Source organism: Candoia aspera, chromosome 3 (genome assembly GCF_035149785.1).
Source record: "Candoia aspera isolate rCanAsp1 chromosome 3, rCanAsp1.hap2, whole genome shotgun sequence".
Taxonomy (NCBI): Eukaryota; Metazoa; Chordata; class Lepidosauria; order Squamata; family Boidae; genus Candoia; species Candoia aspera.
In genome coordinates, this window is record NC_086155.1 from 36,856,664 (window position 1) to 36,881,119 (window position 24,456).

At 43.6% G+C, this 24,456-nt stretch overlaps 1 protein-coding gene across 1 annotated transcript in view; it reads left to right on the forward strand.

The window, feature by feature from the left end:
- Positions 1–9,054: 9,054 nt before the first annotated feature.
- The window catches only part of DENND2C (DENN domain containing 2C), a 66,241-nt gene continuing 50,839 nt past the window's right edge, over positions 9,055–24,456 (forward strand). The window contains exon 1 of the mRNA XM_063297388.1: positions 9,055–9,124. The gene's annotated coding sequence lies outside the window, so the exon portion shown is untranslated. The remainder of the gene's footprint in view (positions 9,125–24,456) is intronic.

The window sequence follows — 24,456 nt, forward strand, 5'->3', positions numbered from 1 at the left end:
ATTATACTAAAGTATTGATTGATTTAATTTGATTTGGTGCCAAATAATACACACAATACAATACAATCACAATACAATAAACAGAATAAAAACAATATAATAAGAACAATAACATATAAAACAAGAGCCACACTGGAAAAGAGGGAAAAGAACAAAATGGTGAATCTGGCAGATCACACAGAACATGTACCCCAATATCCAGCAAGGGGATCCAACCACCCCACCCAAGGCTTGGGAGAATAGCCAGGTCTTTAAGGCCCTCTGAAACATCATCAAGGTGGGATAAGTATACCTGGCTGAATTCACACACAACTGACAACATGCAGTGTCTGGACCCAAGCATCCCATGCTTTTCCTTTAAATGGCCCACTACCTTGTTACTGGAAGATTTTGAGCACCATGGAAGCCAGAGGGCATCTGATGGCACACTGTACTCTTGACCCTACCAGACTGAATGCAACAGACCCCCAAATTAAACTAAAATTCTGTTTTACCTCAATGGCTGAAATCTCAAGATAGCCAATCTCACAAAAGTTAGAGCAAATATGGCTAAATTTTGCAAGATCTGGCAGTCCTTCAAGATTTTGTGCAATAAACCCAAATCTGTCTGTGAGTGTCAAGAAATGGGTTCTGCCTCCTTCCTCACAGGATTGTTCCTGCTCAGGATTCCAGCCTGCTATACCCTTGTGCAGAGATTATAACAGACTCAGACTCAAACAATTCAAGCTCTCCCTGCAGTTTTCATTCTTCCCCTTCCCTCCCCACGGCTTTTTTTTTTTTGTGTGCCTGTGAGTCATTGACGACTCCTGGCAACTGCCTGGACCAGTCCCTGCTGCTTTCTTTGCAAGGGTTTTCAGAAGTGGTTTGCTGTTGCCTGCTTCTTAGGGCTGAGAAAGACTGACTGGCCCAAGGTCACCCAGCTGGCTTTGTGCCTAAAGCAGGACTAGAACTCACTATCTCCTGGTGTCTAGCCTGATGCCTTAGCCACTACACCAAACTGGCTCTCCCCATGGCTCTTAGAGAACCTGAAGTTACTTGGTCTTCACTGAACTGTCTTTTGGATTTGGGGGGAGGATTACCTGTTTTTTTTTAAAATATACTTTTGCAAGCCTCAGCGTACTTTGTATTATGATTACTTTTCATTCAGTGATACGATTTTGCTATCTTTAGTAAAAACTGGCTATTGCAATTTCATGGTTACCAAGCAGAATGTAATCTTGAGTGAAAATGTGCAACAAACATTTTATTGGCAGTAGTAAAATCTACCTGTCTGGAAAGGGAGGATCATGCTGACTTCCAGCTCTGATCAGACAGTGAGATCTTTCTACTGTTCAGCTGCATTCTGCATACTGTCATCAACACCAGCAGGCAAGCTGCCCTGTTCTCCTGTGTTCATATTCACAGCCTTCTTAATATAAAGTTCTTCTTTTGATAGAAGGGTTAAATAAAAATATGGTAGTTACTCGAAACAAAGTTAGGGCCCTTTTAGCTTTTTGAATTGACATAGGAAATTCATGCAAAGTACAACCCAGACTCTACAGAAAGAACAAGAAACCTTTGGCCTTCCAGTTGTTCTGGGCCTTTGTGCCCCTGGCAAGACTTAGTTAGTATTGAAGTCTTTATTTAGTTCAGAGGGTCTCATCCAAACCTGCTCCTAGCCAGATATTTATTTATTTATTTATTTATCAATCAAATTTTGCTACTGCCCATCTCCCCCCAAAGGGGGGACTCTGGGTGGTTTACACCCAGGATAAAACATTAAAATACCATAAAAATATAAATACAAACTTAATATAATATTCAAATATTCGTATATAATATAATGAATATTATATAAATATATAATATAAATTATATATAATATAATATTCAAATATTATATTTGATATCACTGTGAGAGATTCATCCCCCAAACAGGCTATCCCAGAGGCCTTTTTCCCTTTCCAGATCATGAATCTGTCCATTTATATCTATTAACCATGATATATCTAGCATCACTAACAGGGATACCTGCTGAGCTGTAAAAAGCTGGGTGACCAACAGATGGCAGCAACAAAGAGCTGGAGATCCTTTTGCCTTTGATTCAGACTTGACTCCTGGTAACTACGTGGACAAATCCATGTATTTTCTAGGCAACTTTTTGCAGAAGTAGTTTGCCTTCTTCCTAGGGATGAGAGAGAATGACTGACCCCAAATCATCCAGCTGGCTTAGTGCCTAAGGCGGGACTAGAACTCACGGTCTCCTGGTTTCTAGCCTGGTGCCTTAACCACTACACCAAACTCAGGACTAGGATACCTGACTGTTAAAGCAGTAGATTTACATGCATGTTCATGGAAACATTACAATATACAGTTGTTTTGTTGTTTATTCATTTAGTCGCTTCCGACTCTTCGTGACTTCATGGACCAGCCCACGCCAGAGTTTCCTGTCAGTCGTCAACACCCCCAGCTCCCCCAGGGATGAGTCCGTCACCTCTAGAATATCATCCATCGATCTTGCCCTTGGTCGGCCCCTCTTCCTTTTGCCCTCCACTCTCCCTAGCATCAGCATCTTCTCCCGGGTGTCCTGTCTTCTCATTATGTGGCCAAAGTATTTCAGTTTTGCCTTTAATATCATTCCCTCAAGTGAGCAGTCTGGCTTTATTTCCTGGAGGATGGTCTGGTTTGATCTTCTTGCAGTCCAAGGCACTCTCAGAATTTTCCTCCAACACCACAGTTCAAAAGCATCTATCTTCCTTCTCTCAGCCTTCCTTATGGTCCAGCTCTCGCAGCCATATGTTACTACAGGGAACACCATTGCTTTAACTATGCGGGCCTTTGTTGTCAGTGTGATGTCTCTGCTCTTAACTATTTTATAGAGATTTGTCATTGCTCTTCTCCCAAGGATTAAGCGTCTTCTGATTTCCTGACTGCAGTCAGCATCTGCAGTAATCTTCGCACCTAGAAATACAAAGTCTTTCACTGCTTCTACATTTTCTCCCTCTATTTGCCAGTTATCATTCAAGCTGGTTGCCATAATCTTGGTTTTTTTGAGGTTTAGCTGCAAGCCAGCTTTTGAACTTTCTTCTTTCACCTTGATCATAAGGCTCCTCAGTTCCTCTTCGCTTTCAGCCATCAAAGTGGTATCATCTGCATATCTGAGATTGTTAATGTTTCTTCCAGAGATTTTAACCCCAGCCTTGGATTCCTCAAGCCCAGCATGTCGCATGATGTGTTCTGCGTACAAGTTGAATAGGTAGGGTGAGAGTATACAGCCCTGCTGTACTCCTTTCCCAATCTTAAACCGGTCTGTTGTTCCATGGTCTGTTCTTACTGTTGCTACTTGGTCGTTATACAGATTCTTCAGGAGGCAGACAAGATGACTTGGTATCCCCATACCACTAAGAACTTGCCACAATTTGTTATGGTCCACACAGTCAAAGGCTTTAGAATAGTCAATAAAACAGAAATAGATGTTTTTCTGAAACTCCCTGGCTTTTCCCATTATCCATTGGATATTGGCAATTTGGTCCCTAGTTCCTCTGCCTTTTCTAAACCCAGCTTGTACATCTGGCAATTCTTGCTCCATGAATTGCTGAAGTCTACCTTGCAGGATCTTGAGCATTACCTTACTGGCATGTGAAATGAGTGCCACTGTTCGATAGTTTGAACATTCTTTAGTGTTTCCCTTTTTTGGTATGGGGATATAAGTTGATTTTTTCCAATCTGATGGCCATTCTTGTGTTTTCCAAATTTGCTGGCATATAGCATGCATTACCTTGACAGCATCATCTTGCAATATTTTGAACAGTTCAGCTGGGATGCCGTCATCTCCTGCTGCCTTGTTATTAGCAATGCTTCTTAAGGCCCATTCAACCTCACTCTTCAGGATGTCTGGCTCTAGCTCACTGACCACACCGTCAAAGCTATCCCCGATATTGTTATCCTTCCTATACAGGTCTTCTGTATATTCTTGCCACCTTTTCTTGATCTCTTCTTCTTCTGTTAGGTCCTTGCCATCTTTCTTTTTGATCATACCCATTTTGGCCTGGAATTTACCTCCGATGGTTCTAATTTTCTGGAAGAGGTTCTTGTCCTTCCTATTCTATTGTCTTCTTCCACTTCCACGCATTGCTTGTTTAAAAATAATTCCTTATCTCTTCTGGCTAACCTCTGGAATTTTGCATTTAATTGGGCATATCTCCCCCTATCACTGTTGCCTTTTGCTTTCCTTCTTTCTTGGGCTACTTCTAGTGTCTCAGCAGACAGCCATTTTGCCTTCTTCGTTTTCTCTTTCTTTGGGATGTATTTTGTTGCCGCCTCTTGAACAATGTTGCAGACTTCTGTCCATAGTTCTTCCGGGACCCTATCTACTAAGTCCAGTCCCTTAAATCGATTCTTCACCTCCACTGCATATTCCTTAGGAATATTAGTGAGCTCATATCTAGCTGATCTGTGGGTCTTCCCTAATCTCTTTAATCTGATCCTAAATTGTGCAAGAAGTTCGTGATCTGAACTACAGTCAGCTCCAGGTCTTGCTTTTACCGACTGTATAGATGTCCGCCACCTTTGGCTGCAAAGGATGTAGTCAATCTGATTTCGGTGTTGTCCATCTGGGGAAGTCCATGTATAAAGCCATGTCTTAGGTTGCTGGAATAGAGTGTTTGTTATGCACATTGAGTTGTCTTGGCAAAATTCTATCAGCCTATGTCCTGCTTCGTTTTGTTCTCCCAGGCCATGCTTACCTGTAATTCTAGGTGTCATTTGACTGCCCACCTTAGCATTCCAGTCTCCCGTGATGAAAATAACATCTTTTAGGCGTGTTGTCCAGTAGGTGCTGCAGATCCTCATAGAACTGCTCTACTTCAGCTTCTTCAGCATCTGTGGTTGGGGCGTATATTTGGATCACTGTGATGTTAGATGGCTTGCCCTGAATTCGAATTGAGATCATTCTATTGTTTTTTGGATTGTATCCAAGTACTGCTTTAGCCACTTTACGATTAATTATGAAGGCTACTCCATTTCTTCTGTGGTCCTCTTGTCCACAGTAGTAGATCTGGTGGTCATTTGATGTGAAGTGGCCCATTCCAGTCCATTTCAGTTCACTGACGCCCAGAATGTCTATCTTTAATCTTGACATCTCACCAATAACCACATCCAATTTGCCCTGGCTCATAGATCTTACATTCCAGGTCCTAATGGTGTGTTGATCCTTAGAACATCGGATTCGCCATTCACCACCAGCACCATTGGCCGCTAGCCGTCCTTTCGGCTTTGAGCTAGCTGCGTCATCACGTCTGGGGCTAGTTGAACTCATCCTCTGTTCCTCCCCAGTAGCATTTTGACCATCTTCCGACCTGGGGGTCTCATCTTCCGATGGTATACCGACATATCTCTGGTTGTACTGATCCATTTAGTTTTCACGGCAAGAATACTGGGGTGGGTTGCCATTACCTTCCCCAGGGATCGCATTTAGTCTGACCTCTCTGTCATGACCTTCCCGTCTTGGGTGGCCCTTCACGGTTTAGCTCATGGCATCATTGAGGTGCTCAAGCTCCAGCACCACGACAAGGTAATGATCCTTTGCTGAAGATACAGTTGTAAGAGCAGCTATATAGCTAAGATACTTGGGTTGTTGGGAGATACCAATTTTGAAGCAGGGGTCAGCAGTCTGTTCTTTAATGTTGATTCATTTAAATTTCTGGTTTTAACATTCTGATAGCCAGACTCTTTCAAATGACATTTTAATCTGCAAAGTACAATTCTTTATGTGATTAGGCAAAAATAAAATCAGTCAAGTACTCCAAGCTTACCACCACCTCAGATATGCAGACCTGTTGTTTTGCTTGAAAATTCTGAATATTTAATTCATTTTAAACTGAGACAACTCTGACTACATCAACATAACTGCTGATACTTCATAAATGCTAAAGACATGTGGCATTGTAGAAATTAACTGATTTAATATGACAGGAAAATCTACCTGACTTTGATAATCCTTCATAAAGTGTCATGAATATGGAGCAGTTAGTGCCATAATTATTATGTTCGGCATTAAGATAACAAAAATCTTGGATGCTTTTCACTGCCAAAGTTACCTTTTATCATTAATATTATTTCATAGCTATCCATCATACTACAGTAGGTCTGTCGCCATCTACTGACTCCTGTTACAGTTACTCAAAATACTTGCTACTGTTGGATGATACCAGAGCTTTGAGAGGTATCTACTGGAGTTGGGTGCCCAATAAATTTAAACAAACAAACAAACAAGCAAACACAATAATGTTTACATGTAAATAAAAAAACCAATAATATTAATACATAGATTTCAAAAAACCATATAGTATTGATAAGTGACAAAACAAGACAACTTCAGAAAAGGAAACTTTTAGTCCCCTGGGATTTTACGTTTCAGCCACTAGTGTTATGATTTCAAAAGCTTGGTTGTAATTAGTTCAATATAATATATTAATTTTTAAAAAACAACTTGAGCGTCCTGGTGTATAATAAAGCATGTCTCATTTTAATATACAGACCAAAGGCAAAAGGATTGACGGTTAGGTGTATGCTAGTCTTGTGCAGCTAATGACCACCATACCAAACCCAGACCCTTACCCATAGATTGTGGCACAGTGAGAGCGAGACCATTCCTCAAGTTGTGTACACGTTACACAAATCTACTTTTAAGTTTATGAAAGATGTAATCCAGGAACCTAGGAAGGCAGCAAAATTTGTAGACTGTCCTCCTAGCACTAGCATCAACAATCATATCCATCCCATCTGCATAATCCATTTATACTTTACTATCTAGATAATGACAAGAATAAGCCACCTTCCAGACTAATTCAAAGGCAAACTAAAACGAAACTGGCAGAGCAGTTGCATTCAACTATTGGGGGGAAAAAAGACTAAAAATATTGGGATTAGTCAGAAACTTTATTAGTTTGTTTTCCTGGAAAAAATCAACACTTAATCATCTGAAATATATCACTATGATGATACAGGATGTTCTCTAGGAATCATCATCATCACCATCTTGTATAATTCTCTCCCATTCAAAGGAGCCCAGTATACTGAGATCACTTTCCTTTCTCAGATTTAGCCTGGTTATTGAACAGAATAGCCCCACCAACCCACCCCTGTGCTGAAGCCTGTGTTCTGCCCCCAGAATTTTATGATTCCTGATTTTGCAGAATTCCTTTGAAACTTAGCCATAGATCTAGAAGATCCTGTGAATTAGTCATGTGTTTTGCACTGTGCTACAACATCTCACATCCTTGCTCTAAAGAGCCATTCTCCTTCCTTAACATTCATGTGCAAACAACAGCTTGCAGCCATTTGTTTTAACTGTTTTCCCCATTTGCTGACCTGAATGAAATGTCACTATACCACTACAGGCTCTAAGGTGTGAATGTGAGAATGTGTGAAAGGGTTTGCCAGTCCTAGTGGAGCCCAAATCTCTCACAACTATTCAGCTGCAATGGTGAAGTGCTTGATCCTCCCTGGTTGGAGTGGGTGGGTGGGCACTGTGCCACTACAGCACCTGAGGATGAGTGCTCAGTGGGTGATTCTTCAGGGTGTGTCTTCTGTGGGTGTAAGGAAAAGACTCCAGTGACTTCCAGTGGCAGCACTGCGTAGAGAAATCCAGCTTTGGCAACAAATGCAAAAATCCTTCTTGCCTTCTGCTTTAAGAGTTACATCCGGTCTGGGGTAAAGTGATATTCTGAGGAACCATAAAGAATATAAGATTGTTGTCTTCTTTCCCTGAGATAATCATGACCTTGAAGAAAATCCCAGTTTTGTTGTTCCTTTCTAAAAGAAAAGTCAGGATGTTTCAGGGTCTTCCCGCCCTTCCCATCATTGCATTTATCTACCATCTCACTGGTTTCGAGCCTTCAGGGAACCTCTCCAGCTGTGAAAGCTGTCATCAGACTGGAAGATGTATCAGTAAGAAGTGCCCTTTGAGTATCTCCTGAAAACACTACGAAGGAAAATATTTAGGCTGGATTAGGCCAAAGGTCTCTCTAAAAGACTTTGATCCCCATAGCGGGCAATCACTGTGAGAACTCTGCAAGGCTGACATGGAGGCAAAAACAGCCTCTCGCTTGCGATCCAGCAACTAGCACTCCCATGCCGCTGATTCTGGAAACAATGCCGCAATAAGACGCAGCAGCCCTTGACAGGTTACCTTCCAAGAATTGCCCAAATTCTTGGTTTTATCTTCATTCTAGTAGTATATAACATACTGGCCTCACAGCTGGAAGTTGTGACACACTTGGTCTATGTTGGTGAATCTACATAATCACAATTACTCATGAATAATCTGGGTTGTGTAAAGTTAGCTAGTGATATTAAAACTGGATCTTTCAGGTGTTAAAAAAACATTCAAAGATAGCACCAAATACAGCTTTATATTGCTTTACATCTTAAATATAATTTTTGATCCAGTTTTCACACCCATCTGTGAAGTAGGCCTGAACAATCCGATGGCATCTGAGTTAGTTTCCCAGTGATTGGTTTGGACCACTGCTGCAAACTAGGGTTGCTCAATTATTCGTTAAGAAAAATTGGCAGGATCTGCTCACGTGTCTGCGCAACGACCTGAACGTCCGTGTTATCTGTGCGATGCGACACGCGCACATCCAAGGCGGCGAGCGAGGAACGAAAAGTTGTGGTCGGATTCTGAAGGCCAGGCAAAGCCGCGGCATAACAACGAGCTAACAAATTTTCCTGGGAAGGAGCCTAAGGTTTCGTTTGTTTATTTGTTTCTGTTTTTGCCGAAGAGAGCTCTGACAGCCTGCCTGAGCCATCTGTTGCCAGACGTTTTTCCTTCCCGGCCGCCCGTGGGGGAATGGATGGGTGTAGCAGGCAAACCAGCCACAACGAACCAGAGCTGCACCCACGTGTACTGGGGAGGGAGGGGGGCAGAGAAGAGGGGGCGGGGTTCTATATTAGGCGAAGAAGGGCAGGGCTTGGCGTCGGGACGACGGAGGCTCTAGCCAATAGGGTCTTGCCCAAATGTGTCAACTTCGGAGAGCGGCTCTGCTGTGTTCTTGCAAAGTTGCGGGCGAGCGGCGGCGGCGGCGGCGGCGGGAAGAGCCAGACGAGGCATTTAGTGAGAGCGCGGGAGCGATGGAAGCCGGTGAGTGGGGGAACGTGGGAATTATCCTGCCCTTGAGCCTCCTATCTAAGCGAGAGGGGTTGTTTGCCTAATTCGGAGGGAGGGCTTTCTCGGCTTTCTCCCAGGAGACTGGCAGGGCTTTTGACCGCTGTTTCTAGTGGAGAGCAGGCTTGAAATCCAGGCTCTGGTTCGGACACCGATGCTGCGCCCAAACTTGAGTGACCCTCGGAGATACTTTATTTGGTCCCCTCCCTTCCGATGGGGGTGTTTCATTAGGAGGAACGAGGCACCTTAGAGAAGCTTCTTCAATCCTCAATCCTGAAGAAGGCCAAAGAATGGCAAATCCTATTTGAGCGCGTTCCCCAAACGCGTAGCTGCCTCAAAAAGAGAATGACTTTCAGAGCTGACAAGCTCGCGCCCGTATAATAGCTGGCGGGTGGCTGGGATATGAAGGCTGAGACACTGTCTCAGTTCGTTTTTCCTGTAGTTCCTCTTAAATATTAATCTGTGTAATAGCGTGTGTGGTTGATGCTTTATAGTAAGACTGTTGCTAATTATTTCACCTGAAAAAGTAGTTCTTCCCAGAACTCATAGTTAAATGAATGAGTTCCATCCACAAGACTGGGTGATGGCCACTGACTTAAATGGCATTTGAAAAGGTTAAGAAAATTCACCCAGAAGAAGGCTGCTATTATTATTATTATTAGTAGTAGTAGTAGTAGTAGTAGTATTATAGTTGTGGCAACCTCAATGAGGTGCAAGTGCCAATTTCTTGAGGAAGGCAGTGGGCAACTGTCCACAGGTTCTGCTTGTTGATTTCCAACTGGCTTCTAGTTGCTATTAGAAGGAGTGGTTTTTGGTCTGGTAGATTTGGTCTGATTCAGTGGGACTGTTTTTATCCTATTGTAGTGACACTTAATGGCATTGGTTCTGGCTTCAACTATTACCTGTTCTGGTGTCCAAAGAAAATGATGTTGAATGATTGCTCTGACTGTCCATCACAGCCAGGAGCAATTTTGGAGGTGTGTGCTTATTTGTTTTGTGTTCAGTCTTGAACTTCATACAGTATATTTTATGGGAAGCATGCTGATCCTAAACAGTATGTATTTATGTGAAGAACAGGTTTTTTGGGTGGTGAGGGGGTTCTCTGTAGGCTGTGCAGGGCCTTGAATAGAAGCAGTACTTGAATTCACCATGTCTGCCTTCTTACTTCTGATACTTCTGAACTGGGAAGGCAGCTGCTTGCACACATGTTGTAAATGAAAAAAGATTCACTGACCACAACTTTTTGTTGCCGTCAAATGAATCTGTTGGTTTACCAAAATAAATGTTAGAAGATCTGTTACTGTGTCTGTATTGCTATTTGAATCTCAGGGCATTAGGATTTTTAAATGCATATTTGGATGTAAATGGTAAGTAGGAAATCTAATGCACAAAGCTAAAACTCAGAATGGAAGTGTTCAGGTCACCAAAATAGTCCCTGAAATAAAAATGTTGATAACTTCTGGGAAATATATGCCACTCTGGATTAAAAGGAGGTGAGTGGCAACTTTCTAGAAGAAGGTAAGGACAACAGTGTGTGCTTTTAACAACCGTGTTTGCAAACTCCAAAGGTTTATGTTGGAGGAGAGTCAAAGTGTCTGCTTAGTTGAATTTTCCCCCTGCAATGTTTTGAAGCAGTTTCACAGCAATACCAGGAAATGGTGTAATGGTGTTCTGTGACCTTTTATTATATTTAGGAGAGAAGGACAATGCTGCTTTTCCTAGTAGAGAAACAAGGGAAAATGTTGGCTAAGGAGTTTTGAATGCCATAACAGCCTCTTTGGGATCAAAAGGGACTAATTTTATTGAGTTGTCAGATTCTTGAATTTGCTGACAAGAGAGCTAAGAACCTAAGTTTTGGGTTTATATCCTAATGCAAAGGTTAGCAGACTTAAGGCTTATGGGATATAATTTTTATATAGTATTTCATATAACACCAAGATTCACCAACTAGAACCTGTTATAAAGATAGATAGATAGATAGATAGATAGATATAGGCATACATTTTGCTTTAATTATCAGCACTGAACAGAATTCTCAATCTCTCCATATAAAATAAAATTTGATTACTGGTAGTAAAATTTGTGGGGATAAGTGATGGTTTTGTTATTTTCTTTGTTAAGTAAACAAGAGCCAGACATCCTTGCTCATCTACTGCAAATTGCTGGGAAATGTACCAGTAGATCCCAATCTACTTTCTGTTCACCCTGTACCAATGAATTTGAAGGAAAGATAAATACAAGGAACTATTGCTCTCTGTATTGTCCTGTTAAAAAGGGAAGCCTCAAATAACAGAAGAGGCACTAAGGATTTCTTGGCCCTGGCAGCTGTTTGCAGGAAAAATGTTTGTTTTCTAATTTTTTTTTAAAAAGTTTTTTTCTACTACATCTGGCCATTAAAGAAATAATGATAAAATTTGGATTAGGGGGAATTAAATTTCTTCAGTTTTGTTGGCATAGAAATGTTACATTTCCCCCCAAAAAAATCTTGTTTTAAATAGAATTCTGATTATAATCTCTAATCATGTTGTAAGAATCAGGAACTCTGTTTAATAAGCCAAAATACAGATTTTAAGCCTAACTTCCAACTGTTGTGTCCATTATTTTGCACAAGAAGCAAAATAAGCCAAACTTCAGGGTTAACTATAACTGTTTTGGGGAATCATTAAAAGTAGTGAAATTCCACCCCTCTTTGAGAGAGTCAGCGGAGAGTGAATCAGTTCTCTGTGGATGCCTGAAACTTATACATCTTGCCATATTACGCTGATGACTTGATAATATGTACGAAATATTTGTGTCTCTGCATGCTTCTGAAATGGCCTTTGAAACATCCTTCATAACCAGACAACTTTAGCAATATATGTTTGTGTGGTGGGTGATACCTGTATAGCTGGTTTGCCACTGTCACTGGGTTATAACTTTTTTATCATCTGAGATGAATCGTAAAGCTGCTTTTTCTATAAAACATGCCTGAACAGCCACTTGGTTTCACTTTTTCAATTAACTGCATTTTCCAGTTGAGTGGCTGCAGTTTCTCCTTTTTAAGCTCCTTAAGAACGGAGAAAGAAGAAGTTACAGCTCTTGGACCAGAGGAGTTTTAACAGCGGGACTCAAGGAAGAGTTTCTTTTCTAAGGAAGGTCTTCCATCATTGACAACGTGTGAACCCCATTTAGTGAACTACACTGAATTCTGAATCTCCTCCGGATTTGGCCTTTCAGAGATGCTTTGCCACATAATACATTTTTAAGATTAATCCCTTTAATATGGTAAATGTATATGGATTGGGTTCCCACATTGCATTAAGTCATAATCTTGTTTGCTGATTTAGATGTAACTTGTGTGAACCCAGACAATGATGACTTGTAGGTTGTTGCTTATCAGTTTCTGCAATAACATTCGGTGACCTACCAGTGATCACAGATTATAATTAAGTGTAGATAAATTGTGCAAGTGTTTATTTGATATGTTAAAATAATATTTAAGATAAGTTATCTATTTGATAGCTGTGTGAAAAGACTTACCATAACCTGAGACTTTCTTTGTGTATGTTTTCACAGTGTTGTATATCAGGTTTGCCAGTTGCTCCCATGAACTGTGCTTCACTTCTTTAATATCTGTGATACTGTGATGAAATAACTAGTAATCTTGTATTTTCTCTTTTTTTTCCGCCTTGGCAAATCCTTCTAAGAAGTGTAGCCCTTTCTATCCTATTTCCTGCACTGTATCCTGTATTCCCCATTTGGCAGAGTTACATGGAGAATCTTGGAAACTTTTTCAATAGGGCTGCATTGGTTGTAATGGTATGTGAGAATGACCTTGGGAGACAGGAGGAAGAGTCACAGACTGGACAACCAGCATGTAAAAGATGTCTCAGCCCACAGAAGGAGAGAAGGCATGGGAAGCATTTCAGAAGGGGCCCTCCCTAGTTTTCCAGAGCGTAAAAGGAGAGGACGGGATAAATACTTTCCATCTTGCAAGATTCTGTTAATGTAATCTTACAATAAAGATAGAGTTAATACTCATAGTTGTGCTTCTTGGACTATCTCAAAGGGCTAACATTTGGACTGTCTCAGAGGGCTAACTTTCTGCTTTGGTAGTCTTCCTGTAAAGTGATACACCACATAGGGCAATTGATGACAAAATCTTAACCAAGTAACAGGATATGGGTAGAACACCTAGGGAGAAACTTCTTGTAATCCCACATTTCTGGGGGGCATGGCTGAGGCTGGAAGGCACTCCTTTTCTGTGGCAGCACCAGTTCTTTGGAACAGCTTCCTGGTGATGGAGATCAGGCTGGCTCCTCCTTGTCAGTTTTCTGGAAACTTTTAAAAACTGAGTTGTTTTGGAGGGCCTTTCCTTGAGTTTATACCTGATGCTATCTTGCTTTCTGTTTCTTGTTTTATTCTTTGTCCATGTTGTTTTTGTGTCCTTATGTTTCTATGTGAGGCTTTATGTGGTTATCATTATTGTTGTTACGATTGGCTTGATTGGTTTTAACTGCACTGTAGATGTTTTAATTTTTCTTTAGATAGTATCATCCCATCCAGGTAAACCAGACAGGAAACACAACTAGATGAACTAATTCTACGTTATTGTAAGGCTACATTAACAGAAATTTGCAAGTCTGAAAGTACAAATCTCCCCCCCTCCCTATTTATAGCTTGAGTAGTCAGAGCAGGCTTTCTTACCTTTCTTTTTTAGACCGTTACCCTCTCCCAGACTCCCTTTCCTTTTATCTGATCGTTCCCCAGGCAGCATCTCTTCCCCAAGGTCACCCTCACATTCCATCACAGATACCTTGTAAGGTGCTAAGGGTTGTTTGATTGTGGCAGGGCAGAAGTAAAATAAATTATTAAATAAATATGTGTATAGCTTTTCCTTTACACTTTAAACTAACCTGTCATTTAGATCCATGCCCCTCCTGGCTGGTGAAGGCAGCTCGGGAGGTGATGTGTGGTTGGGTCCAAGCGATGGTAAATACATCCTTGAGTGAGGGGGTGTTTCCGGTTGCCTTTAAAGGGGCACTGGTGCACCCCCTCCTCAAGAAGCCATCACTGGACCCAACTGTGCTGGACAATTTTCGTCCAGTCTCCCACCTCCCCTTTTTGGGAAAGGTGGTTGAGAAGGTGGTGGCGTTGCAACTGCAGAGGATCCTGGATGAAACGAATTATCTGGACCCCTTTCAGTCAGGTTTCAGGCCAGGATATGGGACAGAAACTGCATTGGTCGCACTTACGGATGATCTCTGGCGGGAGCGGGATGGAGGCAGTGCATCCATCCTTGCTCTCCTTGACCTCTCAGCGGCTTTCGATACCATCAACCATGGTATCCTTTTGGGATGGCTCAGGGAGTTGGGGGTGGGCGGCGTAGTTTTGCACTGGTTCACCTCCTTCCTCCAGGGCCGGTCCCAGTCGGTGGTGATAGGAGAGGAGAGATCCAACCCTCGACCCCTTCATTGTGGGGTGTCGCAGGGTTTGGTTCTCTCTCCTCTCTTATTTAACATCTACATGAAACCACTGGGTGAGGTCATCCTTCACCACGGGATGAGGTATCATCAGTATGCCGATGATACCCAATTATACATCTCCATCCCGGGTGAGGTAAGTGATGCAGTGACTGCCCTTTCTCAGTGCCTGGGGGCTGTGGGGGTCTGGATGGGGAACAACAGGCTTCAACTGAACCCTGGTAAGACAGAGTGGCTGTGGATTGATAGCGCTTCATCTTCCAGGAAATTGTCATCCTTAGTTCTGGATGGGGTCTCACTGCCCCAGACAGACTCAGGGCGTAATCTGGGGGTTCTCCTGGACTCATGACTGCTGCTCGAAAAGCAGGTGGCAGTTGTGGCCAGGAGGGCCTTTGCGCAATTTCGGGTTGTGCGCCAGTTACGTCCGTTCCTGGAACGAGAAGCCCTCTGAACAGTCACTCACACCCTTGTCATCTCCGATATATACTACTGCAATGCGCTCTACGTGGGACTACCCTTGAAGAGTGTCCGGAAGCTTCAGCTGGTCCAGAATGCAGCCGCGCAGGCCATTTTTGGTGCCCCTAGGTCGGCACATATAACATCATTGCTGCGCGAGCTGCACTGGGTGCCAGTTTGCTTCCGGGTCCAATTCAAGGTGTTGGTTATCACCTTTAAAGCCCTACATGGCATGGGGCCAGGTTACCTGAGGGACCGTCTCATCCCCATTACATCGGCCCGCCCCACCCGATCATCCAGAGAGGGCATGTTGCGGACCCCGTCCATAAGAGAATTTCATCTGGCGGGGTCCAGGAAACGGGCCTTCTCTGCAGTGGCCCCTGCCCTCTGGAACATCTTGCCCCTTCACTCCTGACCTTCAGGAAGTCCCTGAAAACTTGGTTCTGCTGTCTTGCCTGGTGTGGGAAAGTGAATAACCATTATTTGGGGTGGCTCACACCCTAGAGTCCCTCCCACCAGCTTGGATTTTATACCTTCTTGGATTTTATATTTATTTGTTGTATTTTATAATAATTGTGATGTTGTTGCTTTTATGAGATTTTAATGTTTATGTTTGGAGCTTGATTTTATTGTAAACCACCCAGAGTCCCTCTTTTGGGGGAGATGGGCAGTAACTAAATTTGAATAATAAATAAATAAATAAATAAAGTGAATATACCATTGATGTGCGTTCGTGGGTGAGCCCAGTAACTGCCAGACCTTGTCTCTGGGAGCGGAGAGAGTGAGTGTAAGACGGAACCCCAGCTCAATACTACGGAGTTGGAAAGCGCGCTTCTCCAGGCGAGGATGTCTGCTATGGAAGTGGTGCTGCAACAGGTGTCAAAAACCCTTGAAACCATGGCATACCCCCTGGCGGAGATCTCGACCCAGCTCTCTAGAGTGGCATTGCCAGACTCACGGGGAAGGTGCCGCACCGTAACCCCGACCCGAGACTTCAACTCCCCAGTGAGGTGCTGGTGGAGGAGGCCACCCAGAGAGCCAAGGCAAGTGGGGGAGAGTGAGGCGACACCTGTGGTGACCCTGAAGGAGATACAAGTCAAATTCAATGGCGATCCATGACAGCTGGCATTTTTCTTGACCAATGTGTCCATCTACATGAAGGAATATGGGTCTTGCTTCCCCACTGAGTACAAGAAGGTGAGCCAGGTAGGCGCAAGGCTTTGCAGAACCACGGCGGAATGGTATGTGCAGCTGCACGATGCCATGGCCCCAGATCTAAACAGCCTGCGTGATTTCATGAGAGCACTGAGGGAGCGGTTCGAGGACCCATTTGATAAGATGAAGGTGAAGGCGGCCATCCAGCAACTTAGGCAAGGGGGGGAAAGCATGGCAGAGTATTCCATGGAGTTCAAAGCCCTTGCCGGTAAAGTTATGGACTGGTCAGAGACCACCAAGATTGACTACTTCAAAGGGGGCTTGCAGCCAGAGGTCCTAAGGTGGGCACTCTGCCATGGAGACCCCCCCTACTTTAAAAGAGTGGATTTGCCTGGCTGGGGAGGTCAAGAATACCCAGTACCAATTCCGTAGACAACTCTGAGCGCAAGCGACAGGGAAGAATACCGGCGCACTGGAACAGTTTCCCTTTTCCCAGCGAAAGCTATTCCGAGACAAAGAGGATCCAAGGGACCGCACCTGGAAGAGAGGCGGCTGTTTCAAGTGCAGCAAGGACACCCATCGAACAGCAGAGTGCCCCAGTGGAGAGCCCGACGCACCCAAGGGAGGAACCAAACCGACTAAAACCCCTCTGACCAAACGCAAGGGAACCGCTGCAACAACACTGGCGCGCAGAGATCCAGATGTGAACCAGCTGATGGAGTCAAGCGAGGACTCCGATCAGGAGGAGCAGAAGCTGGCGGGAAACAAATTTCACCTGTTCTGAATCATGCCTGCGAGCAGGTGGAAATATCTGAGCACAACATGCCTACTTCAGAGGAAGAAGACAAAGAAGACCCTTTGGTTAGTGATGATTGCCCAACCTTGTTGGTCAGAGTAGAACTAAAAAACTTAAGAACCTGACACAAAGCCAATTTGACAGCAATGGGTGTACAAAATGCTTAATATACCCTGCTTTAATCAACACACTAAGCCTCAAAACTAAGAGACTTAAGCAACCAATCGTTTTCACCCAGATGGACGGTTCCATTGCCCATGGGGGTCCTGTAGAGTTCCGAACTGAGACTGTAGCCATGAGGTGGGGGGGGGCATAAAGAAAGCTTGCAATTTATTGTTGCCCCTATAGCCAACTACTCCATCATCCTGGGACTCCCTTGGCTAAAAAGTAGAAAACCACAAATAGATTGGGAGTCTGGCACCTTACTGTTAAAAGACGGTGCCAGCAACCCATCAACTATACCACAAGATGAACGGAATGTGGCTGGGATACTCCTCAACCAAATTCCAGTGCGAAAACCTGATGTCCAATTAGACATTCTAGCCAAGTACTCCGATTTTCTTGATGTGTTTGATGAAAAGGAATGTGACCAACTGCCTCCCCACAGGAAAACTGACTGTGCCATTGAAATTGACCCGAAAGCTAAACTGCCCAAACCAAAAATGTATGCTATGACAGAAACTGAGAAACAAGTTCTCAGAGACAAAAACTTGGAGAGAGGTTTCATTGAGCCAGCCAACTCCCCCTTAGCTGCCCCAGTGCTTTTCCAACCAAAGAAAGATGGCTCACTCAGACTTTGTAGCAATTACCACAGAATAAATGCCATCTCAATAAACAACCAGTACCCTCTCCCCTTAACAAAGGACATGCTAGCTCACCTATCGAAAGGAAAGGTGTTTACCGAACTCGACCTCAGAGAAGCGTACTTTAGAATTCGAATCCGGGAGGGGGATGAATGGAAAACTGCCTTTAATTGCCCTTTGGTTCCTACCAGTACAAAGTGCTCCCATTTGGGTTGGCTGGGGCACCTGGAGTTTTTATGCAATACATCAATGAGGTCCTCCATGAGCATTTGTACAAGGGAGTCTTGGTTTATTTGGATGACATTTTAATCTATTCTGACAGCTTGAAGGACCATATTCCCCTTGTTAAGAAAGTGTTGCACAAGCTGAGAAATGCCCAACTTTATGCTAAGCTCTCTAAATGTGAATTTCACAAGTCCCAGCTTGACTATTTGGGCTATCGTATCTCCTCAAATGGCATCGAAATGGACCCTGCCAAAGTACAGGACATAATGGGGTGGGAACCCCCTTGTACTAGGAGGCAACTTCAAAGTTTTTTAGGTTTCTCCAAGTTCTATAGAAATTTTATCCTCCGATTTGCACAAATTGCCTTGTCTCTTACAAATTTGCTCAAAACTAGAGGGAGGGGGGAGACATGAAAGGTTATCTCCCCTGGGGCTAAGCTGGCTTGGATTGCTGATTGCCAAACTGCATTCGACCGATTAAAACTTCACCAGGGAACCTATTTTAGCGCACCCAGACCCAAGCCGCCCCTTTATTGTACAGGCTGATGCCTCTGACTCAGCTGTGGGTGCTGTCTTGGTTCAAAAGGATGCAAGCGGGTTTCTCCGCCCATGTGCTTACCTCTCCCACAAATTTACAGACTCTGAACGCAACTGGCCCATTTGGGAGAAGGAGGCTTTTGCTGTTAAAACTGCTCTCACACATTGTGTCCTAACTGCCAGGAAACACGCTGGGACAAGGAACTGGTCTCTAATGTTTTATTGCTTGTACATAACAGGAATCCTAACAAACTGAAGAAGCGTGGGAAAAACCCAGACATATAAACCCCAAAGGTTAAGGCGGTCCCGATCTGTGTCTCTTTGAATGGCTGCCCAATTCCTCAGTGCTACACATGCGCTTAACAGTCTGGATGGGAGCCCCCTGCTCGCCATCCTTACTCATGACACATTGGAGGCATTTCCTAGAGGGTTCTCCACATCCCTTTGAGGTTTGGACTGATCATAAAAACCTTCAAGCTTTACAGACTCCCCGAAAGTTAAATGGTAAACAAATTCGCTGGGCTCAATTTTTTACCCATTTTAATTTCACCCTGAATTTCCTCCCTGGGAAGAGGAACTTCCTTGCTGATGTACTTTCTCGCCTTCCTCAATATAATACTGCCCAAACTGAAATTGTAGACACTGTCTTTTCTCGAAAACAGCTTGGAATGTCTTGCGTAACGCACAAATAAGCGGTAGCCAGGAAAGTGAAGGTGCAGGCAGACCTCAAAGAGGAACTGCTTCAGGCGCTCCCTAACGATCCTTGGCTACAATGTAACAAGGCCCAATTGACTGAAATTGACAATGTCTGATATTGCAACGATAAAATCTACATGCCTGAGTCTCTTCGTAAGACAATTTTACACCATTCCCATGATGTTAAATCTGCAGGTCGTTTTGCTTTCACAAAAACTCTCCACTTGGTGAGGTGCCAATTTTGGTGGCCTTCCCTTCTCTCTGACGTGCACTCATACGTCAGCTCATGCCATGTCTGCACCCAAGCAAAGAGGAAGGGGGGGAAACTACAAGGACTGTTACAGCCCGTTGCCTCCCCCAAAGCCCCATGGAAAGAAATCGCCATGGATTTTATTGTGGATTTACCTGACAGCAAAAATAAAACTGTAATTTGGACAGTAATTATTTTCCAAGCAGGCTCACTTTATACCTTGTGCCAAAATCCCAACTGCTCAGCAGTTGGCGAAATTGTTTCTCACACATATCTATAGGATCCATGGATGTCCCACGTGTATAATCTCAGATAGGGGCATCCAATTTACTTCCAAATTTTGGTGCGCATTTTTAAAATTAATTGGAGTCCAACAATCTCTCAGCTCATTGAACCATCCGGAGACGGACAGGGCGACTGAACGGGCTTAGTCTACTCTAGAGCAATTTTTACGCTGTTACATCACCTTCCAACAGGATGATTGGGTTGACCTCCTCCCTTTTGCCAAGGTTGTTTACAATAATGCTCTGCACCCAAGCACTGGATTCTCCCCATTTCACATTGTTTATGGACAGGACTTCATTTCCATTCCAGAGCTTCAACTGCAATCTCTGCCTGATTCTTCAGTTGCTGACTGGGCTAACCAGGTCGCCACGAATTGGCCTGTCATCCACCAGGCATTGGATCACACACATGACACCCACAAGAAATTTGCTGATCGCCACAGATGCCCAGAGTGGAAAATGAAAGTTGGGGACTTTGTTTACCTTTCCACCAAATTTTTACGATTCCAGCAACCTTCTAAAAAACTAGCCCCTAAGTTTGTTGGACCTTTTCCCATTACCAAAATTATTAACCCTGTGACTGCACAATTACAAGTACCTCCCACTCTTAAGCGTCTTCATCCTGTTTTTCATTGCAGCTTGCTTAAACCAGCCCCAGAACGCTCTAAGTGGCACCAGCCTGCAGCAACCCCTCCACCCATCATGGTTGATGGCCATCAACACTTTGAAGTTAAAGAAATTCTGGACTCCCATTTTTATCGTAAATTTCTTCAGTATTTGATTCAATGGAAACATTTTCCAGATTCTGAGTGGGTTGATGCATGGCATGTTAATGCTCTTATTCTAACAAGAAAATTTCATTTAAAATATCCTTCCAAACCATCACCTTACTAACTCTATTTTGTAACAGCCCCAGTTCATTTATCTTTTATTGTTTTATATTGTTTTCTCTTTAATCTTCTTTGCGGGGGGCAGTATGTCAGATCCCCCCGATCAAAGGATTCACAGAACCCCTTATCGGGGCATCTGCCATCATTTACTTATCAATGGTGTAGACTCTGTGTCGCCAGATGGAAGGGGGTTTGAAGTTGGAGTGTGAAGTGTATTATTATGGCTACACTTTCATGATGGGAGACATCAAGGACAACGGCTTGAGATACACAAGAAACACCACCTGGATGGCGGGGGGGTGACATACTTTCTTGGGAAAGGGAACCAGTTAAGGGAATGTAGTTTTAAATCTAGGTTTGAGCGGGAACTCTCCATTTGCAGCTTTACCTCTGTACTATTCATTTCGCTTCATTAAAACAGTTGAAGGATTCCAGCCTCCTGACTGTTACTGTGTGAATGCTCGAATGAACAGGTGCTGACAGGCTGGCTGGGAAATTCTGGAAGTTGAAGTCCACACATCTTAAAGTTTCCAAGGTTGAGAAACACTGGCCTAGGTGTTGACTTGCGATTCACCCTTCCTAGCCAAACAGCTGAAATTGCTGTAAGTGTAACACATTAATGAAAGCTCATGCTTGCCTTGCAGAAAGAGGTAAGCAAAAAACCTAGCTTTTACTTTGTGAAATAAGTATATTTGCATTGTGTAGAACACTTACAGTTTGCGTGAATAAAAGTTTCAGATTGTATTCTTGGATAAAATCAAGATGATATTCAGTTACAAACTGATATGTTTGGTTATTTATAGCAAACGAATAGGATACATGGTAATCCTTGACTTATGGCCATTCATTCAGCAACTGTTAGAAGTTATGACGGTGCTGAAAAAATGGACTTAAAATTGGTCCCCAAAGTTATAGCCATTGCAGGGGCTTCTTGGCACAAAGGGCCAGGCTGGGCACACCTCATCAGCAGCAGGAGCAAGAAGATGGCGAAGGTCAGCTGGGGCGGCAGAGGACAGAGTGGCAGGGACCTCAGAGTGCAAGGTGGTGAGGGCAACTGTGGCTGGGACTGGGCTGGGGTGCCTGAGGCTTCCAGGGGTGGCTTCGCACTGCGCTGTGACTCAGGGGCTCCTTGCAGCCCCAGAGCCATGGTGCATCAAGCAGCCCCGAGCCACAGTGTGACAAGCAGCCCCAGAGCCGCACGGTTCTGGTGCTGCTTGCCACCTTGCAAGACAGCGCAGGGCAGCCAAAAGGGCAGAGATGGCAGGGGGGGGGAATAGGCAGGTGAGGGGAGTTGGAGGCAGTCCCTTACCTTACTGAGGCTTGGGGCTGGGGGGGACCAAGCCCGGAATGGCTTGGATTGGGGTGGGTCCTCGGCTAACAACTGGTGAAATTCGCTTAATGACATCAATGGGGAATGCTGGGATTGCCATCGCTAAGCAATGCAGTCATGTGATGTTGCGCTTTAGGACTGTGATGGAATGTGAGGGTGGCCTTGGAAGATGGAGGGGGGAAGAGATGGTGCCTAGGGAACAATCAGATAAAAGAGAAAGAAGTCTGCAATAGAGTAACGGCCAAAGAAAGAAACTTAGAAAGGGCCTGCCCTAAGTACTCTTGTGGTAAATAGGAAGACGGAAGTTTTGTACTTTAGACTTGCAAGATTCTGTAAATGTAGCCTTACAATAAAGTAGAATTAGCTCATCTCATCATGTTTCCTGCCTGGCTTACTGGGAGGGCTGACAACAACTGCATCACTTAGTGATGGAAATTCTGGTCCCAACTGTGGTCGTAAGTCAAAGATTATCTACTTGACTTGTAAAACAGATGTCTTTAAGAAAGGCCGTTTTCAGTTTTGTGGGAGAATGTTGTAGCCCTATATTCTAGTGCTTAGAAAAATGACAGACAAGAACATGTATGACTGGCACTCGAAGCTGTGCAAGATGCAAGATGTGTAAAATGCTTCTGTTGTACCAGGAGCCTTCTTGCAGGGCTTAGCAACCTGATCCCTTCCAGCTATTTTGGTCTACAAATTCCATAGGCTTTAATCAGAAGATCTAGTGGTCAGGAGTTGTGGGGATCCAAAGTATTTAGAGGGCACCAGGTTGTCTATCCCAAATCTATTGTGCTACGTGCTCCCCAGGAAACCCAGCCCTACTAGTCTATATTTATGTAGATTGCAAGAAAGTGTTTCCCCAGCACTTCGCCTCTGCTGCTTTGTGTCAGCTGTGAATCTCTGGGCTCTTTGCCAGATTCTTAGCCTGTATTTGCCCTGGCCTCCAGATAGGAGGAAAAGGGTGTTGGCTACCAGGGTTGCTAGATAGCCTTCTTCCCATCACAGAGCAGAGAAGCAGCCCTCTGCCTGGCACTGTCTTCCTCTTCCTGGACACTCATTGCAGAATGTCTGGGGAAAATGCAATTGTGCTTGGTTACATCTTTGGCTGCTGGTCAGAAATAAGGTTTTCTGTGGGTATTTATTTGAATAGTGGTGGGAGAGACTAGCTTTGTAGTAATTTGCTAACTATAATGTTGTTTATTTGATTTTATTTTCATGTGTTGTTGACCCAAGGATTGTTGTTTGTTGGCAGTGATTTATTCCTTACATGTTGTGCACACTCAGCCATTGTAGTTTATTCAATAAAATATGGTTTTATTAGGATTTGGTGCAGTGTTTGAATTCAGTCTGTGTTTGCATGGAGTCTGAACCTTCAGCTGATGGCATGGGTGGGTTCCTAGAGCAGTCTAAGCTAAAATGCAGTTGGCTAGTTTATGATGTGTCTACTGTGTAAACATAACCATGGACTGATTTATCATGTCTTTGCTTCTCTGCATCACTTTTGGATTGCTTCCTGAATTTGCCTTTTTGGTATCCTACTCATTTTTGCCAGATTGTGCTATTTCTCTGCTTGCTATGTGATGGAACCATATTTTTCATAAAGCCTTATATTACAGATACAATACCCACCACTCGGTTCATTTCTTTTGCCGGCTCTGTTATAAAGCCAATTGCTGCTGTGAAACTCTTTGGGCTGTCTCACAGTTGGTGCCATGGTTACCCATGAGGCACACTACTTTCTAACAAAAGCCCTTGGCTTTGTCCTGCAATTGAGGAAGTGTTAGAATGCCACCAGTGAGCCAATGCTAAAGGCACTTGGGTCTCTTTTCCACTCCCTGTAGGGGTTGCAGGCAAGTGTCCATCCTGATCTAGGTTTAGCCAGACAAAGGTTGCACTGGTTATTCCTGCCTCTAAGCTAGTGATCTACTTTTAAGACTTTTAAGTCATCTGTTTTTTTTTCAGTTCCTGTAGAAGAGAGAAGTGAGCCAGCTAACCATGTAGGCCTTACATGGTTAGATCATGAGTGACTGATATCTAAGCTGCTGCTTTTTCAGCTCTAAATGGGAAGTGGAGCTTCTTGTCCAAGGTTTTATGTTACAGTTCTGATCAGATATGGTGTGTTGCTACTGGATGTGCAGTTGTTCTGTGAACACTGAAGCAAAGTTAATTTTACTTTGGTCACAACTGGTTGCAATTTTATCACAGAGTGAGGGTATCATATCTCTCTCACTCTGGTCTTGAAAATTGAATTTGCAACTGTTTTCCTAACAGAGAGTCAACTTTTTCTTATTGCTGTATTTCCATTCTGACCTAAGAAAACCTTAATGTTTTAACTTTTTGCTGACATCACTCAAATGTTGAAGGTACCATATTTTGGGGAGAAAGGAAAAGAAGATGATAATGCTGCCTGAAGCACATGGTTCAA